General features: G+C 44.9%; 1 pseudogene; it reads right to left on the reverse strand.

The window, feature by feature from the left end:
• Positions 1-108: 108 nt before the first annotated feature.
• On the reverse strand, positions 109-21,185 carry LOC125547210 (annotated as a pseudogene).
• Positions 21,186-24,294: the final 3,109 nt, after the last annotated feature.

Here is a 24,294-nt window from a genome sequence, read left to right on the forward strand (position 1 = left end):
TGGGCTGGACAAATATGACCCCTAAACGTCTGCGAACGCGTAGGTTTCATCGTATGTACTGCATACATAGGTTAATACGAGCTACATTCAATATAGACTACACTAATGCTACTCCTCGTCCGAGGAAATGTTGATGACCTCCTTTCTGGAGCCTCCGGCCTCATGGTCATTTGCGGCAGGGTGGAACTCCAGCGCCTCCTCCTCCTCCTTGTCGGCGTCCGCGAATAGCTGCTCCTTCCTCATGTTGGCGAGGTGGATAAGGCGACGATTTGCCACCACCTCCCACCGGGACTGGATCAACTCCATGATGGCATGGTTCTTGGCCATGAGGCCGGGATCCACGACGAGCCCGGTGAAAGTGGCATCGCCTACGTGCGCGTCCTCAGCCACGTGGTGCTCCACCTCCGCGGCTTTAGTAGGGGAACGTGCTACATAAGAAAAAAAAAGTCGCGCACATAGATCTCAGAAACACTATGGAGGTACAAGTAATGATTATCTCACCAACGATCTATGCACCGGAAGTAGAGGAAGAAGAGTTGGTGAAGCTCACTGATTCCTACATCTAGAGGTATCCATGCCTCCCGATCTAGAGATACTGCAACACTTCATGGAAAGAGAGAGAGAGAGAGAGAGAGAGAGGGAGGGAAGAGAGAGAGAGAGAGAGAGAGAGAGGAGAGGTGGTAGCGACGGGTCGGCCTCCGATACTTTGGTGTGCCTCTAACCTGCCCCCCCCCAAACCCAACCCAACACACAGATAGGGGGAAGGGGGCAACCCACTTTGGGAGGAGGCCCTCTTTGGGTCGGTCGACCTGGGTAGTGGAGTCCTCCTAGGACTCTCTCCTGGGTGGCTTGCCCCCAGATTTCCCTAGTGTTGGCCGACTTGGGCCCTTGGGGTGCCTTGCCTACAACTCCAGCATGGAGTGGCCCTCTAAGGACCCTCCCAAATATTCTGGAAGGTTCTGGAACATTTCAAAAGCTCTCGTGGCATTCTAATACATTCTGGGACCTTCATGGTATCATTAGGACATTCCCAGGACCTCCCAAAACAATTCCGGTATCATCCGGAACACTTCCAGAGCTCATTCTCCATCATCTCCTAGTTCTGAAACATTACCACGAGTCATTAGGCGTATGATCCTACATGTGTGATAATATGCCGACAAGTGCAGAACACCTTCCGTTCAATAATTATTATCGGGATCTGGACACCCATAATGATTCCCGCATTACCAACGAAGATTTTATCAAGCGAATATTTTTCAACGCGGAAAAAATTGCCTTCTCTTTGTGACACATTACAAAACCCGAAGCAAGACTTGTACTGTATCCTCGTGATCAACACTTTGATCACTACACCTTGTTATCCTCATTACCGGTTTGTACACCTTTCTTGTTTCCGTATTTCTATGTGCCCTTGCTAACACCTTAATCACTATGCTTGGCCCAGCGATGATGGACATTGTAATACCGAGTGGGCCCAGAGTATATATCTCCATCGCCATAGGAGCAAATCACATTGTTGACGTATCAAACACCACAACATACTTTTAGGTATACTTGGAAGTCACCTTTATAACCATCTAGTTATGGGGTGACATCTTGTAACCCAATGTAATCATGTGTCATCCCGGTTTATGATATTCTCATAGTCTAAGGACTTAAGTAAACGTTAAAAGAATAAAAATGTTGACACTTCATACGAAAACAAGGACAACATATTGTCGACGTGATCTCATACTATTTCGTAAGTTGGGTCTATCCAACATCATAGTTACTCTAACAATGTGTTTTAATTATTTTTAACATTCTCGTTACATTAAGGATGCTCATGGTTAGGAAAATAGAACCATCAACAATGCGTGATCTAGTCTAGAGGCTTGATTAGGGATCTGATTGGTTTTTATTTTGGACACATGCAAATAGGTTTTTCTACGAATATCACATTCAAAAACGATTGCGATTGTGGCATGAAAATATAAAATAAATTATAAACATGGAAATAGAAATACTAATAACTTTATTAATTCCTTCTAGGGCATATTTCCAACAATTTGGGTGAGGTGGACTGCTCCCACGCTTCCTCCATCCCAAATCCATTGGGCTCAAGCTCCATGCCTACCTCTACCTCCTCCTCCTCTGGCGCCGCATCCTCCGGCACCTCCTCGTACTCCTCCTCTGCGCAAGGTAAGTGACGCGGCGTGACTCAGTGGTGCGAAGTTCTTTGATAGGTTGCATCTTCCGCCCGATCTCCACATGTGTTTAGGCGTGAGCATTTTGGACAACCCTAAAGTATGGGCGATTTTGGGGTCCGAGTGCGTGTATATTCGGTCTGGGAGGTGTCTTGGTAGTCCGTCCTAGCATTTAGGGGGGATGGGAGTCCGATTCTACATGCTCTTACGGCCTCATGTGGCGCGTCCCAGAAAAGAGTCCAATGAGTTTGGATGGTTACCAATACCTACTGTATAAAATAAATCTTCTGAGGATAAACCATTCCGCACTCCTAATTTAGTAGTAACCAAAGGTTTGGTGCTTGTTTGCATGGCTGCCAATATATTGATTTGCCCATGACAAGTTAGCAACTCTAGTTTAAATTTTAGCCAATTTTAATCAACTCATGGCAAGAAAAAGCTTGACCAAAATATTGGCCAGCCAAATGTATTATAAACGTCCAAAACAACCCGCCTAATGTTATAGAGACATGTTTCCTAAGACATTGGTTGTGTATCCTGACTTATCTATACCTAGAAATTTAAGCTAGCACAGTTAATTTTTCATTAAATGGCTCTAAATATGACTAAGATTTAAAGAATTTTCTTTGAAAATTTAAAAATAAATGTATAATGTCTCCATAGGTCTAGTGAGCTATCACTTTATTGAAGCTACTAGAAAAAACACTTAAATGAAAAAAGTGATTTCGGGAGAGGATGCCGAAATATACCTATTTATTGAAAAAATTGACAGGAAAATGGTTATGTTTCTGAATTTGATAGAAAAACATAACATGATGATATACAACTGCGGCTAGTGCAACAAATGTTTATCTTAGGTCATTGTGTGTGCCTTTTTTCCAATGTATATTGCATTCTAATATGCACACTATGGAATCTTTGTTTATTGCTTGGGCGGTTACATTTTTTTAATTTTCAAAATAAAGTGTTGCATGGTGAAAGTGCGTTATATCGACTAGAGGGGGGGTGAATAGGCGATTTTTATGAAAATCTTCAAAACGTGAGAGTTATGAAGACAAACAATGAAGATTAGGCCTATTACTGTGCAGCGGAAGTTAGATTACACTAGGCCAGCCATGGTCATGTATTCAATAGAGTGAAAGCGCAATGACAAACAGCTTCAGTGTAATAAGGATCAGGTAGGAAGAAGTTATGAAGCCAAACAGATCATACATTCATGTTGTGAAGACAAAAGATAAAGCAAGCATGCAATGGCTTCACAATGAATAACTGTAAGTAAAAGGAAGTGAAGATGAAACCAGTGACACGTTGAAGACAATGATTTGTTGGACCAGTTCCAGTTGCTGTGACAACTGTACGTCTGGTTGGAGCGGCTAGGTATTTAAACCAAAGGACACACGGTCCCGGACACCCAGTCAAGGACACTTAGTCCAAGACACCCAGTCCTCACCGTTTTCTCCTTGAGCTAAGGTCACACAGACCTCGCGCAATCACTCAGGTAAGTCTTCAAGGTAGACTCTCAAACCTTCACAGACTTCGTCCACTGGCAATCCACAATTTCTCTTGGATGCTCAGAACGCGACGCCTAACCGTCTGGAGGATGCACAGTCCTCAAGTGTAATAAGTCTTCAGATCACATAGACAAGAAGACTTAAGTGATGCCCAATTTACTCTGGCTCTGGGTGGTTAGGGCTTTTCTCCTCACTAGGAATTTTTCTTTCAAAGGCTTCGAGGTGGGTTGCTCTCAAACGACAAAAGTCGTGCACTGAACTCTGAGCAGCCAACGTTTATGGTTGTAGGGGGTGGGCTATTTATAGCCACTGCAACCCGACCTGATTTGTCCGAAATGACCCTGGGTCACTAAGGAACTGACACGTGTCCAATGGTCAGATTTCAAACTACACGAGCAACTTTACTTGGGCTACAAAAGCTGACTTGTCTGACTCTGGACAAGATTTTCTCTCAAGTCTTCGCTTGAAGACATAGGATTTGAATTAGGCATCACTTCGTCATTCTGACTGGTTCTCTTGGACCCCACTTAACAGTACGGTGATTCCTATGACACAACATAAATGAAATAAAACTACGAAGGATCTAAGTCTTCGAGTTCCATAAGCTTCATAGGGAGTCTTCTCATGTCATTGTCTTCAATATGAATATCTTCATAAACCACCATTGTCTTCAATGTCTTCGTACATTTTTAGGGGTCATCTCTGGTAATAAAACCGAATCAATGAGGGACTTCTACCTGTGTTTTCCTGCAATTCTCACAAACACGTTAGTCCCTCAACTAGGTTTGTCGTCAATACTCCAAAACCAACTAGGGGTGGCACTAGATGCACTTACAATCTCCCCCTTTTTGGTGATTGATGACAAACTAGTTGAAGTTTTCAACGGGGAACATAATTTGTGAGATAGTAAAGGAATTTGTCTTCATAAGTTGCAAGGGCTCCCCCTGAAGATGTGCATATAAGTAATTTGCTTGAATGCAAATGCACATGGCAGGTTGTACTTGTGGAGATCCACTTCAACTTATGATGACAATCCACTATGCATGTGAAAGTATATGAAGATAATGACATGCATAATGGAAAATGGACGTCTGCAGAAATGAGATGAGTGCGGAATTTATCGTCGCACATGCGGAATTTATCTTCGCATAACGGAGTGACAAACAGGTAGCAGACGACCATCAAGGCTAAGTGTTACAACTCAAAGAAGCAATGTAGCAAAAACGGGAGTTGTAAGCACGAAGCAAAATGTAGCAAAATATAAAGGCACCCGCCCAAGACCCGCTTGAAGACTATAAACATCATGCTTCTCCCCCTTTTGTCAGTGATGACCAAAAAGGTTTGAAGACATAGAGTTTTCTACGCGTTCCCAGGCGCAGCAGGATCGGTGGAGTTGTTTGGTGGCGGTGCAGATGAGCTTGGTGCAGATTCGACGTGTGTTGAAGCAGGTGGAGATGATGTCGCGTCGTCGTCTTCTTCAATAATCCGGGCAGACACGGTGGCAGCAGAAGAAGAGAATTCTGACTCTTCAAGTGATGGTGTGCTTCGCATCACAGCTCTTCTTGGAGGCGTGGAGTCAAATTGGAATCTCTCTCTGAAGCCATCCTCTTGCAGTTCAGCTTCATTGCTCATCATGGTGAGGCCTTTCCAAGTGCGCACAGTCTCGTGTGCGACAACGCATTCTTGGTTTCCAATTCTGATTGCGATTTACGTATTGCATGATCTTTCATCTACCGTTGACCAGTCTGATGCCTATTTGGCTTTTGGTGAAGGCCAAAAGCTCTGTCATTGAGTGCTCGAGCGTGCTTCTTGGTCTCTTGGCAGCTGTGCTGTCAGTGGCTTCAGTTGATGCAGGGGCACGTGTGGTGCCAGCCATTGGATACACTCGGGAGAGAGCTTCAACACCTTCAATATTTTGAGTGAAGCTCTGGTGTTCTGCATTTTGAAGACTTAATGGTTGCTTGCCAGGCTCTGGATATATTGCTTCAGCAGATGTGTCCACATCTGGCAAAAATATCCTATGGTTGCGGGCTGAGGGTTGATAGGAGATTGCAGAGTGAAGCTTGATCAGCCTCATAACCCAAGGAGCATAGAACTTTAATCCAAACAGTTCTGAGGCAGATCGCTGCAAAGTGACGGATGAAGAGATCCTGTGCATTGAAGCATTTGCCATGAAGAATGCAGAAGATGAGAGTCTTCATTGCACCATCAATTGTTGCATATCGAGAGTGTCCCTTTACAGGCCATAGAGTCCGCCTTATGATGTGATATATTGTTCTGGGCAGGTACTCTAAGTCTTCAACGAAGAACCTAGTTGGATAGGGTGCATTAGGAGGCAGTGGCTTCATTATTGAGAGCATCTGACTCATATCTGGCTCAGGACGCTGAAATATGCTCTCAATTGCTTCAGCATGGAGTTGGCACCCTTCTTCAAAGAATTCGCCAGGAGTGGGAAGGCCGGTAAGCTCAATTAGGTCGAAAGCATTGGCTTCATGATGGATATTGCCTGTCATCCACTCCAGATCCATGTCTTCGGATCTCTGTTATAGCCTTTGATATGCAAAGTGGCATAGAACTGGAGCAGAAGCTCTTCGTTCCAGTGCTCTTCATCAGTGATAAATGGCAGCAAACCCACTTGCTTGAAGCAATCCAGTGCTTTCCAGACCAGGCAGACCAGCAACAGCTTCAACCTCAAGGGCCTTGTGAGGAAAGATGCAGGCCTTGTGTATGAAATCTGATAATTACATAGCTGCGCTGCTTAAGCTCCACAGAACCTACTTACAATCCTTCCCTTGAATAAGGGTTTGACGGTTCGAAAAACGTGTTATCTGCCCTGAACGTATGATGTTGAAGAACCAGAGTGATGCAGGACCTGGACCTTGGCATCGTGGATCGGCTCTGGACCTGGGGTCGTGTACGCAATTGTAGTGAATGTGCCGTCACAGACTAGCACAGAATGTTAGGAGCAGTAGCTCTTGCTTCTGAAGCTATTTTGTGTTGCTCCACATTTGCTTCTGCTTGGTTGTTTGTGCAGCCTCAACATCAGACTCAGGCACGTTCTCCTGGAGAACTGCTTCTTGTTGGTGTGGGAGTTGGAGCTTGTGTATCTCTGCATGCTCTTCGGCTGATGCAGCCGGAATGTCGTCAGCAGCCTGAGCCCTTGGCCCTTTGCGAAGCCTACGGAATGTAGGCGCCGGTGGAGTTGCAGTGGGCTTGGGGCTCATCTTCCTCCTGTGGGCGATCTGCCCACGATGCATCTTGTGTGATTGGCGTCAATGGACGACCAATACTGATCAGTTCGCTTGTCTCAAGCTGAGGAAGGGCTGCATCACCTTGCACATTGTCTTGGAGACCAATGTCTTCAGCAGCGTTGGTTCGTCTGCTGGAATGTCTTCAGCGTGGGTTCATGCACAGTCAACTGACGATCTGCGTCAGGATAGCGGACGGAGAGGGGTTCAACTGTCAAGGGCTCTGTGGGAGCAGCCCGAGATTTCTTGGTCTTGCGCTTCTTGATGATGGGTTCAGAAGGAGAGGCTTCAGAATGTTTTCTCTTCTTAGCTTCAGCCTCTGCAGTCCGTGTCTTCTTGTGCTGTGAGGCGGTTGATCGACTCTTTGGCTTCGAGCCAGTCGTTGCAGCGGGGAAGACAATCGGAGCAGTTTCTGACCTTGGCGCTTCAGGTTCAGGCACAGCAGCCTTCTTTTTCTTCTTCGCGGCCATCCTGGGGTCAATGCCGGGACGCCCAAGTGCCTTGCGCTTCTCTGCCTCATTGTAGGCCTGCACGCAGCGATCAGCCAAAGTCTTCATGCGCTCTCGCGAGCCTTGAGCTTCAGCACGCGTCTTCAGAAAGTTCTCTTTCAGCTCGTGCAACATGATCTTGAAGTTTTTCACTTCTTGCACGCTGAGCTTGGCCACGTGCTTCTTGAACTGAGCCTTTTCATAATCAATTTTCTGCTTCAGTTCTACAATTCGCTGGGCTATTGCAAGTTCTGAAGCAATTGCACCTTGAAAGGCAACGCTGAGGCCTATGGTAGCTGCAGATCATCTGAAGCTTATGTCTGGTGTGTCAAACCATTCATCAATGAAGCTGTGGATGACGGCGACATCAAACAGAGGCAGATTGTTGAAGATTTCAGCCTCCTCCTTGCTCTTGATGAGCTGCTCAAGTGCGTCATCTCCAAGATCTTCATCGCTTGATAGATCAATGTTTTCGCAGCGCAGAACGGAGCAGCTGTGAGCTCTTTGCCTGTGTGTGGCTGAGGCTTCTTGGCTTCTTGGGGCTTGGACACTCGTGATAAGCCTTCTGACTGCACACTGGCTTCAGGAGGTGCAGTTGCTAAAGGCTTCACTCTTGCGATCTTGGGAGAAGCGGCTGGCTTTGAAGCTTTTGGCTTCTTCTGCTTCTTCGGCGCAGCAGGGGCGTCATCTGACTCAGTATCTGCTGGAGGGTCATTCACAGCAGTCCCTTGGACTAGGATGCGAGTGATGAGGCCTGCAAGATTGGCATACGGCCCGATGATATTGGGATCGGCGTCGCGTGTGCCATCTGCCCTTGGTGAGGAGGGACCAGGGTTGAAGTCAAGCCCAAATTTCTTCTTATTTATCTTCGCTGATTGTTGTGCAAACTGAAAGTTGCGCTTGAAGAGATTATCATCGCGGCACCAGAGAAGTGATGACGGATGTGCTTCAGCTGGCTGTGGTCCTCTCACCATGCATGGATAGAAGCCTTGAGCAATGTCGACTCTGGACCTGGGTACGAGATTTTTGTATAGTACGTCTCCCCACGGTCTCTTGATGGCGCACTTCTCCGCATATCCTGAGTGACGAAGCGGTATGGAACCATTGCTCTGCCCAATATCTTCGAATCCATTGGATTCGTGTCTTGCGCTGACCATACTTTCTTCTGGCTGTTTTACATCTTGCCATGCAATCATCGCAGATCTGACGTTCACGTCCGTCTCTGTCTGCTCCTTCTTGCTTGTTTCTACCATGATAACTTGGAAGCTTCAAGATGTTCAAAGCTTCAAAGGTTCCTTTTGCAAGAACTGGCTTCAGAGAGTTGATGTGATGCTCAAGTACTCTGCAAATGAATGCAGACTATGAGAACCAAAGGATTCTCCCACGGACATGTACCTGTGACAGCATTAAGGTGCGAGGGAAGGGGAAGAGGTCATATGCATTCTCAGAAGATTTTGAAGATAAATCGGTTTAGAAGACATAGACCTCATTGTGCGAAGACATTCACTCACAGATAAGAAGTTGGTTCCAGATTTGTACGAACCCACAGATCAGTACAAGTGAGGAATCTAACTACCTTATGAAGCACAAGTGAATATACTAGGCATGTCATGAGATGTAGCGAGATAACTAACTGATGTGAAGAGAAACTCCTTATGGCAGAAAGTGACTGAACTATGGATCAAAAGAGGCTGTAAAAAGAGGTTTTATTTACCACACTTGGAACTGCTAGACGAAGTGAGAGTTGAGGCCGAGCAGTTCGATCCTCCGTGCCCTAACTTGGCGACGGAACACCTACGGCGACGGCGAGAGAGCGATGTCCGCTGTCGGCGTGAAAACGGCGTCGGAGAGGTTGCGCAGTGAAGCGCTTCGTCGCCGGCGTCGTCGAGTGCTAGCGGTGGCGCTAGGGTTCATGCGAGGGTGGAAGAAGGAGATAATGACCGCAGTGAATCGTATTTATAGGGATAGAGGCGGCACTGCGCTATTACGCAGGTACCCCTGGCGGTTCGCATTTGAGGCACGCGTGGCCAGTTAGAGGAAGATTGGGATTTGTTCCACGTCCCACGCACGCCTAAATTGTCGGGCGGTCGTTCCTGCTTCTCCGGATATTATGTGGAGGAATGAGCATTAAAAACGGACTTTTATGGTTGTCACTATGTCTTCAGCTGACAAGGACACAGTGAAGACATTTGACAGTTTCAACAGAATGCATATGACTTGGAGAGATAGAGTTTGAGATAGAAAGCATAGAGAGGTTAGGGTCCGATCACATTCACTTAGTTCAAAAGATTCAACCAAGAAGACATAGCTATAAGTGAATGCTAGGACAGAACACTAGTATATATATATAATCAACATAGTGAAGATAATCATGAAGACATGTTGAGATTGAAGCCAAATCAAATGTGAAGACATAGCAAATGTAACGCCATGAGTGAAACACTTCAAACAGAACATTTGGTGGTGGCGTTACCCACCGTATAGGAAGTATTAGACCCAGACACGGCACAATTATCGTGGCGCTCTGAAGTCAAATTCCACATTAATGTATTCACACTTAGAATGTATGTCTTCATTGATTGAAGATATACTTTACTTCGTGTGTTGCACATCTAAGTCATCAATATGCATGCTTAAGTGTTAGGATGTGTGCCTGATCACAGGACATTTGAGGATTCCAAGATATTTAGCTCACACCGTAACTTGCAAAATCTCTTCTCATCCAAGGGCTTGGTGAAGATATCTGCCAATTGCTCTTCAGTGTTGACGTGTATGATATCAATGTCTTCCTTCACAACATGATCTCTGAGAAAGTGATGACGAATTTCAATGTGCTTTGTCTTCGAGTGCTGAACTGGGTTGTTGGCAATCTTGATGGCGCTTTCGTTGTCGCAGTAAAGTGGCACTTGCTTCAGATGAATGCCATAATCCTTGAGTGTTTGCTTCATCCACAGAAGCTGAGCGCAGCAAGATCCAGCAGCAATGTATTCAGATTCAGCAGTGGAGAGTGATACACAGTTCTGCTTCTTTGAAGACCAACATACAAGTGATCGTCCCAGAAAGTGACATGTGCCTGATGTAGACTTGCGATCAACCTTGTCACCAGCATAATCAGCATCCGAAAATCCAACCAAATCAAACTCTGAGCCCTTTGGATACCATAATCCTAGAGTTGGGGTGTGAGCCAAATATCGAAGAATTCGCTTCACAGCTAAGTGATGCGACTCCTTTGGTGTCGCTTGAAATCGAGCACACATGCAAACACTAAGCATGATATCTGGCCTAGATGCACATAAATAAAGCAAAGACCCAATCATGGAGCGGTATACCTTTTGATCGAACTCTTTACCATTGTCGTCGGGACCCAGATGATGCTTGGCTGGCATTGGTGTTGTGAAGCCTTTGCAGTCTTGCATACCGAACTTCTTCAGGCACTCTTTAAGATATTTCTCTTGAGATATGAAGATGCCGTTGCGTTGTTGCCGTATTTGAAGACCGAGGAAGAACTTCAGCTCCCCCATCATGGACATCTGATATTGCTCTTGCATCATGTATCCAAACTCTTCACTATACTTCTGATTGGTGCAGCCGAAGATAATGTCATCCACATATATTTGGCGCACAAACAGTTCACCATCATATGTCTTCGTGAAAAGAGTGGGATCCAGGGAACCAGGTATGAAGCCTTTGCTTTTCAGAAAGTACTTGAGTGTATCATACCAGGCCCTAGGGGCTTGTTTGAGGCCATACAGTGCCTTGTTGAGCTTATATACCATATCAGGATGTTTTGGATTTTCAAAGCCAGGTGGTTGTGCAACATACACTTCTTCTTCAATCTTGCCATTGAGAAAGGCACTTTTCACATCCATCTGATAGAGAAGTATGTTATGATGATTTGCATAGGCCAGCAGTATGCGTATGGCTTCAAGCCTAGCCACAGGAGCAAATGTTTCATCGAAGTCAATGCCCTCCACTTGAGTATATCCTTGAGCAACGAGACGAGCTTTGTTTCTGACAACTTGACCATGCTCATCTTGCTTGTTGCGGTATATCCATTTGGTGCCTATTATGTTGTGCTTCCGTGGATCAGGACGCTTAACCAGTTCCCATACATTATTCAGCTCAAACTGTTGAAGCTCTTCTTGCATAGCTTGAATCCATTCAGGTTCCATGAAGGCTCCTTCAACTTTCTTGGGTTCTGATATTGAGACGAATGCGAAATGCCCACAGAAGTTTGTTAGATGAGTTGCCCTTGCACGAGTGAGTGGACCAGGTGCATTGATGCCGTCAAGTATTTTGTCAATTTGTACTTCATTTGCAACACGAGGATGTATAGGGCGAAGACTTTGCTCTTGTTGATCTGTGTTGTCATTTGGAGGTATATCTTCAGGTTGAGCATTGTCTTCATGTGGATCAGGTGTTGAGATGATAAGTTCTTCTTCAGGATGAGCTTCAGAAGGTACAATTTCTCCAGTTCCCATAAGCTTGATTGATTCATTTGCTGGAACTTCATCTAGCACATTTGGCAGTTGCTCTCTTTGTGATCCATTGGTTTCATCAAATCGCACATCCACTGTTTCAACCACTTTGTAGTGGAAGAGATTGAAGACTCTGTAGGAGTGCGAATCCTTTCCATATCCAAGCATGAAGCCTTCATGTGCTTTTGGTGCAAACTTTGAGGTGTGGTGTGGGTCCTTGATCCAGCATTTTGCGCCAAATACTCTGAAGTAACTGACATTTGGCTTCTTGCCAGTTAGGAGCTCATACGATGTCTTGTTCAGAAGCTTGTGAAGATAAACACGATTGATTGTATGGCATGCAGTATCAATGGCTTCAGTCCAGAATTTTCTTGGAGTCTTGTATTCATCTAGCATTGTTCTGGCCATCTCAATGAGTGTTCTGTTCTTGCGTTCGACGACGCCATTCTGCTGTGGCGTGTATGGAGCTGAGAATTCATGTGTGATCCCCAAGGTGTCCAGATATGTATCAAGGCCAGTGTTCTTGAATTCAGTGCCATTGTCACTTCTGATGTGCTTTATCTTGGCGCCAAAATTGTTCATAGCTCGATTTGCGAAGCGTCTGAAGACATCCTGCACTTCAGTCTTGTAAAGGATTATGTGCACCCAAGTATATCTAGAATAATCATCAACAATTACGAAGCCATAGAGGCAAGCAGAAGTAGTAAAAGTTGAGTAGTGAGTGGGACCGAAAAGATCCATGTGAAGCAGTTCGAAAGGTTGAGTAGTGGTCATGATTGTCTTCGAAGGATGTTTTGCCCTTGTCATCTTTTCTGCTTCACAGGCACCGCATAAGTGATCTTTCTTGAACTTGACGCCCTCGATGCCTATGACGTGCTTTTTCTTCGCAAGGGTGTGGAGGTTCCTCATGCCAGCATGCCCAAGCCTTCGATGCCAAAGCCAGCATTCTGAAGCTTTTGCAAAAATACATACTGCAAGTTGTGGTCCTGCTGAGAAATCTACCACATACAAATCACCTTTCCTATACCCTTCAAACACTAGAGATTTGTCAGATTCCATTAGCACCAGGCAGCGATATTTGCCAAACATTACAATCATATTCAAATCGCAAAGCATTGAGACAGACATTAAGTTGAAGCCAAGGGATTCAACAAGCATGACTTTATCCATGTGTTGATCCCTTGAGATTGCAACTCTACCTAGACCCAATACCTTACTTTTACCAGTGTCAGCAAATGTAATGTGGCTCTTGTCGGATGGACGTAAAGTTGAGTCCATGAGAAGGCTTCTTTTGCCAGTCATGTGATTTGTACACCCACTGTCAATAATCCATTCTGAAGACTTTGAAGTCACTGGTGTCGTACCCTACAGTGCAGTTAGGGGGATAGGCTTCACGAAGGGTATTGTGAAGCATAAACATTTGACGAACCAGTGGATTATGAAAACTTAGATCCAGATTAGGACTAATAGGGAGAGTAGCATGCGATTCAGGAACGAAGTACATAATGATGCCATTTGGGCAGTTTATCTTGCGCCCCACAAGATTTTTATGGTCCCAGCAATATCATCAGAAGATTTTGTTTTTGTGCTGGAGACCTTTCCCTGCAAAAGAGAGTTAAGCTTTCTTAACCACCCACATCTTCAAGGGTGGCTTAGAAGCTATAAGTCTAAGTGCAGCATCTGAGAATTTTGGCTTTGAAGCCTTAGCAAACAGTCTAGCAGGGGGACAATAATACTCATAGGCATAGGCAGAATAATTTTTGGTCATATGAACATGACGGTTCGATGAACCGCTCTCATATTCATATGCCTGAGTATGGTTTCCCTGCAAAACATTTGCGTTAGTGTGACTCAGGTGAGTCCTCTGTCTGTATGAAGCCTTTGGACCGAGGTTTGTCTTCTTCAAGTGAGGTGTCATGAAGACATTCACAGGAAGATTTTCCAGACATGTTTTCGGAACCCAGATCTTCTTCATAGGCGGTCCATTCCTGCAGTTAGTACCAATGTACCTGGCAAACACTTCACCATTCTGATTCTTAAACAGTTTATAGTTTGCATCAAAGGATTCATCAATGATAATAGGGTTAGCACAAGTGAAGCCAGATAAATTGAATGGATCTGCTGAAAGTTCCTTTGCAGCAACCCATGTGGTTTTGGGGTACTGCTCAGGTTTCCAGTAAGAGCCATCTGCATTAATTTTCCTCACGAACCCAACACCCTCTTTCCTAGGGTTTCGGTTCAGAATCTGCTTCTTAAGGACATCACATAGTGTCTGATGCCCTTTCAGACTTTTGTACATTCCTGTTTCAAGCAATGTCTTCAACCTAGCATTCTCATCAGCAATAGCAGTGGTATCCTCAGAAGAGGGGTTAGTTACCACGTTAACAGTTGAAGATATTGCAACAGTAGTAGCAGTGGAACATTCAGCAACAGAATTAGTATTATCACGCTCAATGCATTTAAGACATGGTGGTTCAAATCCTTCCTGAGCGGGACTGATCTGTTCGGAGCGAAGTGACTCATTTTCCTTTTGAAGATCTTCATGATCCGCTCTCAACTTCTCAAGATCTTGCTTATTTTGAAGATAATCATAGGAGAGCTTTTCATGAGTAGTTGAGAGAGTCTCAAGACGATCTTCAAGTTCCTGATACTTAACGTGAAGATTTTTTATGTCTTCAATTAAGGATTCAGAACGAGTCATTTCGGCACCCAACAGATCATCGCTTCTGTCTAACAGTTTTTGAATATGTTCCATGGCTTTCTGTTGTTCAGTTGCAATTTTAGCAAGTGTTCTGTAGCTAGGTTTTGAATCACATTCAGAGTCATCGTCACTAGATGTTTCATAGTGAGTAGTACGTGTGTTTACCTTGGCACCGCGTGCCATGAAGCAGTAGGTAGGAGTGGAGTCGTTCTTGTCATTTGCGTCGGTGTCGGTGTTGCAGTCATTGTCTTCAGTGTTGAAGATGGACTTGGCGACGTATGCTTTAGCCAGACTCGCAATGCCAGAATCAGACTCCTCCTCAGACTCCACCTCTGCCTCCTCAGATGCGGACTCCTCCTCTGAATCCATCTCCTTGCCAACAAACGCACGTGCCTTGCCAGATGAGCTCTTCTTGTGTGATGAAGACTTTGATGAAGACTTGGAAGAAGACTTTGAGTATTTCTTCTTTTTCTTGTCGTCAGAATCATATTCTTTGCTCTTCTTCTTCCTTCTGTTCTCATTGTCCCACTGTGGACACTCAGAAATGAAGTGTCCAGTTTTCTTGCACTTGTGACATGTTTTCTTCTTGTAGTCATGAGCAGAAACTTCATCATTCCTTGAGCTTGATCGTGAAGATTTTTTTCTGAAGCCTTTCTTCTTGGGGAATTTTTGGAACTTCTTCACTAGCATTGCAAGTTCTCTTCCAATGTGTTCAGGATCATCAGAACTGCAGTCAGATTCTTCTTCAGATGAGGAGACAGCTTTTGCCTTCAAAGCACGAGTTCGCCCATAGTTTGGACCGTAGATATCTCTTTTCTCAGAAAGCTGAAACTCATGTGTGTTGAGCCTCTCAAGTATGTCAGACGGATCGAGTGTCTTGAAATCGGAACGTTCTTGAATCATCAGGGCCAGGATGTCAAACGAACTATCAAGTGATCTCAGCAGCGTCTTGACGATTTCATGTTTGGTGATCTCAGTGGCGCCGAGGGCTTGAAGCTCATTTGTGATGTCAGTGAGCCGGTCAAATGTGTGCTGGACATTCTCATTGTCATTTCGCTTGAAGCGGTTGAAGAGGTTGCGAAGAACACTGATTCTTTGATCTCTCTGGGTTGAGATGCCTTCATTGACCTTGGAGAGCCAGTCCCAGACTAGCTTTGATGTCTTCAAGGCACTCACACGGCCATACTGTCCTTTGGTCAGATGACCACAGATGATATTCTTGGCAGTAGAATCCAGTTGAATGAACTTCTTGACATCAGCAGCAGTGACACCTTCTCCAGCCTTGGGAACGCCGTTTTTGACGACATACCATAGGTCGACGTCAATGGCTTCAAGATGCATGCGCATCTTATTCTTCCAGTAGGGATATTCAGTTCCATCGAAGACGGGGCAAGCAGCGGAGACTTTGATTATCCCTGCAGTCGACATCGCTAAAACTCCAGGTGGTTAAACCGAATCACACATAACAAGGGAGCACCTTGCTCTGATACCAATTGAAAATGCGTTATATCGACTAGACGGGGGGTGAATAGGCGATTTTTATGAAAATCTTCAAAACGTGAGAGTTATGAAGACAAACAGTGAAGATTAGGCCTATTACTGTGCAGCGGAAGTTAGATTGCACTAGGCCAGCCATGGTCATGTATTCAATAGAGTGAAAGCGCAATGACAAACAGCTTCAGTGTAATAAGGATCAGGTAGGAAGAAGTTATGAAGCCAAACAGATCATACATTCATGTTGTGAAGACAAAAGATAAAGCAAGCATGCAATGGCTTCACAATGAATAACTGTAAGTAAAAGGAAGTGAAGATGAAACCAGTGACACGTTGAAGACAATGATTTGTTGGACCAGTTCCAGTTGCTGTGACAACTGTACGTCTGGTTGGAGCGGCTAGGTATTTAAACCAAAGGACACACGGTCCCGGACACCCAGTCAAGGACACTTAGTCCAAGACACCCAGTCCTCACCGTTTTCTCCTTGAGCTAAGGTCACACAGACCTCGCGCAATCACTCAGGTAAGTCTTCAAGGTAGACTCTCAAACCTTCACAGACTTCGTCCACTGGCAATCCACAATTTCTCTTGGATGCTCAGAACGCGACGCCTAACCGTCTGGAGGATGCACAGTCCTCAAGTGTAATAAGTCTTCAGATCACATAGACAAGAAGACTTAAGTGATGCCCAATTTACTCTGGCTCTGGGTGGTTAGGGCTTTTCTCCTCACTAGGAATTTTTCTTTCAAAGGCTTCGAGGTGGGTTGCTCTCAAACGACAAAAGTCGTGCGCTGAAATCTGAGCAGCCAACAGTTTATGGTTGTGGGGGGTGGACTATTTATAGCCACTTGGCAACCCGACCTGATCTGTCCGAAATGACCCTGGGTCACTAAGGAACTGACACGTGTACCAATGGTCGAATTTTGAACTCACACGGCAACTTTACTTGGGCTACAAGTAAAGCTGACTTGTCTGACTCTGGACAAGATTTTCTCTCAAAGTCTTCGCTTGAAGACATAGGATTTGAATTAGGCATCACTTTAGTCATTCTGACTGATTCTCTTGGACCCCACTTAACAGTACGGTGATTCCTATGACACAACATAAATGAAATAAAACTACGAAGGATCTAAGTCTTCGAGTTCCATAAGCTTCATAGGGAGTCTTCTCATGTCATTGTCTTCAATATGAATATCTTCATAAACCACCATTGTCTTCAATGTCTTCGTACATTTTTAGGGGTCATCTCTGGTAATAAAACCGAATCAATGAGGGACTTCTACCTGTGTTTTCCTGCAATTCTCACAAACACGTTAGTCCCTCAACTAGGTTTGTCGTCAATACTCCAAAACCAACTAGGGGTGGCACTAGATGCACTTACACATGGAGCTGAAGAGTAAAAAAAATCACTCCTTACATAGACCCTCACATATGTAACGAATTAAATGTCTATCCACCATCATTTTAAAAATACGCAATTACACTTTTTTTCATGAAATGCAATGATACATAACTATGGACATGATATCGGCCAAAAGACAAGTGTGCCTCCTAGGTCCTCACCAATGTTGATTCCCAAGCCCACAAACTTGAATTGTAATTTTTTACACTTCTGAGATTGCAAAAATCTTTATGGCTATCAAAGCTAATTTATCGACAAATTGGTGCAAAAGGTGTCGGATAACTAGTCACAAACATAGAGCCGGCTCTAGACCAGTGCAATATTGATAATCAACTAGGGGCCCTCATTAGTTATCCAGTTTGTATGTATTGAAGATATTCGGATATAAAATATTAGAGCAAACAAATACAAAAAGTTATGTGTAACATTATTTTCAACCTAAAAGCTTTTCGCGTAAATTTTGATTTGTGATGTTCAGCCAGTCAAGGTGTGTTGTGCAAGTCACTATTATTTTAGGGGTTGATTTACACACTGATGGAACCAAGAAAAAAAGATGATGCGCAAATTTTCACGCATACCTCTTACCAGTGCTAATGTTTGTTAAGTACAAAGAGAACATTTTCATACAAACGCATCAAAAAAAAAACTAGATCCATTCCATGCGAGTTGAGCTAAATGATGCTAATCCAAGACCAAATGCATGGTATGCACATGTTGTCAGTTGATTGTAGAACCGAGGAGCATGAAAGACATATTTGATCATCGGAGAACTAATAAACAAGCAACACAGCAGTTCATAGACAAAACAGTAATATATATTTTTATATGGTTAAATTTTATATTTATTACGAAGATAATTACCCATGTAATTACTTGCACATAATATAGATATGGATGCATTCTAGAAACCTCATTCACATTTATAGCTTTCTATAATAATATTTAACACATCTGTAATAGACAAAAGGAAACATATGTGTGCAATTCAATTAATCTATGAAGACCTGTAATCCTATATCTTTTCTCTAATCTAGAACAATCTAGTTAAATTACAAAACTGACGGTGTCTCGAAAAAGAGAGCACATCAAGCACTCTATAAGATGTACTTCATCTTTTGTGGATTGGAAATTTCATGACCAATGTTAAAATGATTTAATAGAAATAGTGTGCTTTAATATTTAGAAATAAAATTACACAGTTGGTAACCACAATGAAAACTAAGCGGCAAAATCATACGTGGAGAATATATTTTGTAGTTACAAAGAAGTGCAACAGTTTAGTCTAAATTAATGTTAGGTATTGTAACTCAGCCATGTTCCACTAATTTATTTAACTAGCAATGTAAGCACCGTCGAATTCTTTGTGAGGGAATGAGTAGCAATTTATGCAGTAAAACTGAACCACTTTTGAGTCTTCTCACATCAGGTGTGTTTCATGTCGTTGATTTTCGTTCTTGGTCGTTAGATCTGGCGTCCGCTCCCGGCTGGCCACGTCTACCAATTCATGGACCAGATGTCCTAAAGGGCAGCTACTCCGAGCCCTCTGATTAATTGAGCCACAACTAGCCCATTTAGTTTCACCACTCTCTGTCGTAGCGTGAGCGACACTGAAAAAATGTTCTATAGAAAAATTGAGAAGAAAAGAAACACAAAAGCGACATCTCTCTCGCGATGGCGATTGGAGAACGCCGCTTGGCACCGGCTCCCATGGCTCATCTGCATCCCTCTACGCCGGTTGGAAAGATCCTGCCTCTCTCCATTACCCCTGATCCCTTCGGACCTCGGCCTTGGGAGAGACCTTGTGCGCCGCTTGTGTACTCGTTGTTGCGGAGAGGAGGGGGGAGGAGGCGGCACGAACAGAACAACCCCCGTGCACCAGGCGCGGACAATGTCTTTGGTCACCCCGATGCCTCGCGTGTATGGCATCTCGTCGGCGCCCGCACGACACGCGCGGCGGGTGGGGGGTGGGGGTGTGGGGAGCGGCTGTGCACACCACGGTAGAGTTGTTCGTGCTTCTACCTCTTCTTTTATGATCCTTAGGTTGGGTCCATCACCAATTTTCCATTTGTATCCACTGCTCAGTTTCTATGAGGCAGTTATGTCTAATATGTTCTTGTTGAGTTCGTGCAGTTGGTGAATTATGTACTCGATGTATAAATTTGTTCCTGATAAGAAGCAAGTTTCAGTGGCCAAAGCCAGAATAATTACTTCTGTTTATACCGTATAAAATTTAGTGCAGTAGTAACTCCAGTTCTGGCCGGTTCGGTAGGATGCTCTAGCGCTTTTCTTCCTTTTTTGCTGGTGGGCTCTAAGAAGTACCACATAAGATATACCTTGTTAGATACCGGAAATAAAAGGCAAAACAGAAATGTATGGTCTCTATTGCCAGGTACGTCCAGGATCGTTTTGAAACTTATTTTTTTGTCACCCGGCGGCAAGGAGCGGTTATTCTGTCGACAGAAGGAGGTAGAAGATGTGTGCTTTATTGTTTGTTCGTAAACTTTGAGCGCTTTCGTCATTATAATTGGGACTTTTTCCACATTCCCGTCGCCAAAGAGATGTTGCATTTTACAGTAAGAGGCGCTTTATGCAAGAATACAGCCGCAGTGTATTTAGACTGGCATTGTTGTCTGGTGTGGGCTGGTCCGCCTTAATACGCCGCGTTGGTGGTTGTCATGTCATCGTCGGCCTTTTCTAATGCGTCTATGGATGGTCCCTTGCCCGAGCATGTATCATGTGTAGTGTGTCGGCTGAGGCACCGTCGACCACCCGGTGCCGTCCCGCGCCGGCGCTCTCGAGCGCGGAGAAACGTGTCCGCGAAGGTACGCTCGCGTAACCACACTCCCGCCGGCGACGTGCGATCTGGTTGTCCACGTACGAGAAGTAGGGGTACACGTGGGCGAGCAGCGGGGCGCCGCCGGTACTGCACGATGGGACCCATGTAGCCGGCGGAGAAGGTGCCTTGGGAGGGAGGGAACCCGGTGGTCACGCCCTGCGACACCGACGTGGACACCTTGATGCCGCCGAGCCCGGCCGCGGCGAGGGCGGCGTCGAGGTTCTGCATGGCCGGGAGGATGTTCCCCGTGTCGCCGCCCTGGTCGCCCACCTCGTTGCCGGCGGTGATGTACTTGATGGTGAGGCCCTGGTGGGCCTGCACGTTGGTCTGGACCCAGGCGGTGGCGGCGGAGCGGTCGGAGGCGAGGGAGGCGAGGTCCTCGTTGGCCACGTCGATGATGAGGCCGATGTTGGAGCCGCTGAGGGCCTGCGGCGTCGGCGTCCGGGAAGTAGATGCGCATGCCGGTGATGCCGTTGGACTGGTAGAGCTGCACGACTTCGCTGGCCGAGGGCAGCCCGTCGCCGTTGACGCCGTAGCACACGCCGATGGACTGCACCTCTGTGTGTTTTCCAATAGTGAAACGCGCAACCGAAGTTAGTACTCTAGCTTGCTCACCGATAGATAATATGAAGGGAAGGGAATTGCCTGCAGGAATGGATGCCAGAAGCACTCCAAGAAGGGCCAACGCCACCGAAAACATGCAGGCACGATGCCCTGCCATCTCCACTAGTACGTCTTCCTGCAACCAAACTCTGCACCAGTAGTGCAGCTAGATCTTCCAAAACTCTGCACCTGGTACGTACGTCGTACGTGCGTGCGGTTTGCATGAAATGAACCAAGCATTCACCCCCTATTTATACGAACAACGCAAGCTAGGATGTAATGTAATTAGGCAGTTTGGCAAGGCACGCGGTCCACCACTGCTAGCCAGCTCCCGTTTTCCAGCGCTGCTGGCACGGTACGTAGACGTTTGCTCTGGCCTAGTACGTGGAATGGAATACGCGCCAAGGTCACGATCTGGTTCGGCACAACACATCGCCCGTAAGCTACGCGCGCGCCGGCGACGGCGAGCTCGTCCACCAATCGCGGCGAGTGCGTACACTGCACTTGGGGGAAACAGCTGTGCCTCGTCGTCCGGGGCGTGGAATTCCAGTGTACGTAGCATGTACGTACATCCTTTTGACTGGACTTAGTTGGCATGTTCTACTGTTGAATGTTGATAGTAATGGTTTTGGAAGCATGGACACCAGTTCCAGTTCCGGCGCGAACCGAAGAAGAACGCTAGTTTGCGCTGTTCGCTCGTCTGTCCGCCCGCTCGTTCGCTGGACGCTGTTTTCTTTTTGTGCTGTTTTTTCTGTTGCCAATGGTCCGCTGTTTTAGAAAAAATCATATCACCAATAAGATTTTTTTTTCAACCAATTCCTAACGGTTATGTCATGTACCTATTGTTCAAATTTTAATTGTATCAATTAGAAGCCTAGCAATGCATTTAATGGCTTAAATATAGCAAACAGACCCAAGAAATTGCCAATTTTTTTACATGATACATGTAATGGTGTATGTTGAGTGTGAAAACAATCTCAAGTCCAACTGGCGAAACAGCGGTCGCTTCACATGTAAACTTGCTCATTCCCTCTTGAAACCTAGTTCCTTCCCCAAAGATGATACATGTAATGGTGTATGTTGAGTACAATTTCTAAGTGAAATACATCACGACTTTTTTCTAACTCACTGAGAAATTAAACACAATGCCTACATGACATACCATGACTCCATGCTAAGTTTCATATTTTCCAAACTTCATTTTCACTTAAAAAACAAAAAAAAAGTTTACCTCCATTAAATACCTAGAAATTCATTTAATGCCCCAACAACAGAAAATTAAACCTAAAAATGGGCAAAAAATTTAAATGCAACTTCTAGTGGTATACTTACAATATAGGGGAAATGGACCATAGATCTATTCCTAAAACACTAATTCTAACCTGTGGGGGATCCAAGAATTGAACTTAGCCGGGGCGAAACATTTGAAATATAAATTTTTTGATTGAAAAATGCAAGTCCCCTGAACCAAATCTCACAAAATTCAAATATGAAGCAAGATGCACTCGAGAATCAACATAACCAATGATTTAGAACAGCTCAAAATTCTCAACAACTAGGTGATCTAACAACCAAAAAACACAAAATCTAACATGAACGTCATAGATAACTACTAACATGGACTCCTGTCACTTGAATCATTCATTCCATGGCCCAAAATGCCCAACTCCATGACTAATAGATGCCTACAGCAGGTGAACAAGTTGGCTATCAATATATGTCTTAGAAAAAGTAAGCAAATAGTTTGAAACAATAGATAACAAAAAAATTTACCCTAAGTTGTAAGTATACGAGGAGGGTTTGGTAGATGGCCTCTACGGTCTCTCAAGCTATGAAAATGTTCTCTAATCTTCCTGTCCTCAATTCCGGCAAATATTTCTCGCTCAACATAGCATACCTTCATATCATTCAACCAATCATCAGATGTCTTATTTCTCAAATTTATCTTTATGATATTCATGGTTGAGAAAACTCTTTCAACAGATGTCGTCACTACTGGCAAAGTCAAATTAAGTTTGATGAGCCGGTAAACCAAAGGAAATTGTAAATGTTCCTTAGTTTCAACCAACTTGAGGGCAAGTTTAGCAATACTGTCACAACCACAAAAAACATGATACCTTTTCATCATATCAATGTATATCTTGAGCTGACCATCCAAATGATATAATTCTTCTGGATCGAAGTCGACTAAGTACATAGATGCAAGCTCAAGCAGGTTATCATGATTAAATCTACTAAATGAGTCTCTAGGATCTAGACTAGCAATGCATATCAATAACCTTGTTGAAGTTTCACTGAACCGGTTATTCATCTTAGCTATGTTTCTATCAAGCACCTCATTGAATATTTCAATCTTGTAGTGATGGAAGCAATGAACAATTTTGCAGGAACTCCTTGGGTAACCCATTGCTAGAATATTCTCATCCATACTAAGCATTGGTATCTCCCTTTTAAGACAAAACGAAGTGATACCCTAGAAAACGCCTGCCAATGGTAATCACCACTAGTGGCGGGTCAGAAGGGGTGCCCTTAACTAATAATCAATTACTAGTGGCGAGCGAAAATATGTGCCCATCACTGATCAGCATTACATGCAAGCCCATTGAAGCCCGCCTAACACCTTCCAAGTAAAAAACTTAACCTGACCCCTCCCATCCATCTGACCATCTCAATCTCCCCAGCCGCCTCCCTCACTTGTTGCGTCGGCGCCAAGGACGTGTTGGCCACACCTGCCCTCTACGACATGTGTTGTTTTGGCGATAGGCCAGGCCATTTGCTGATTAATCTAGCTCAGTTGCAGGCAGCACCTCGTGGGTGTGTTACTTTGGGTGGCTCCTGGTCGAGGCTAGAATCGACACGCGGGATGTCCTCCTCTGGAAGAAAATCATCGATGCTACCGGTGCTGGACGCCCCCTATGTGTTGTTGTCATTTAGACGGCTAACCATCTGATATTCTCCTGCCCCTTTACCGGTTGTTTTTGGGATGTGCCTGATGTTCGTCCTGGACAATGTCAATATCTGGCAGCTCCATATCCTAGATGTCTTAGCCACCGTCGCCCAAGTGACATCTCTTTGCGCAGGTGTGGTTGTGCCGCTGACAACTTTGGAAGCACCAAAACATATTTAACTTTCACGTGTGGCCTTCAACCACCGCTCCCCTTCTCGTCAAAAACTGTCGCAACAGTGTTGTTCTCTGGAGGCCTTGCATGCTAGCCATCCACCAAGGTGAGATCGACTGATGGCTTGGTTACTTACATTTAAATCCTCGAGTGTGTGATGTAACTACCTCCAAGCCCCCCCCCCCCCCCCCCCCCCCTCTTGTGTGTGTTTCCTTTTATCTTTTTG

The sequence above is a fragment of the Triticum urartu genome, chromosome 3 (assembly GCF_003073215.2).
Source record: "Triticum urartu cultivar G1812 chromosome 3, Tu2.1, whole genome shotgun sequence".
NCBI lineage: Eukaryota > Viridiplantae > Streptophyta > Magnoliopsida > Poales > Poaceae > Triticum > Triticum urartu.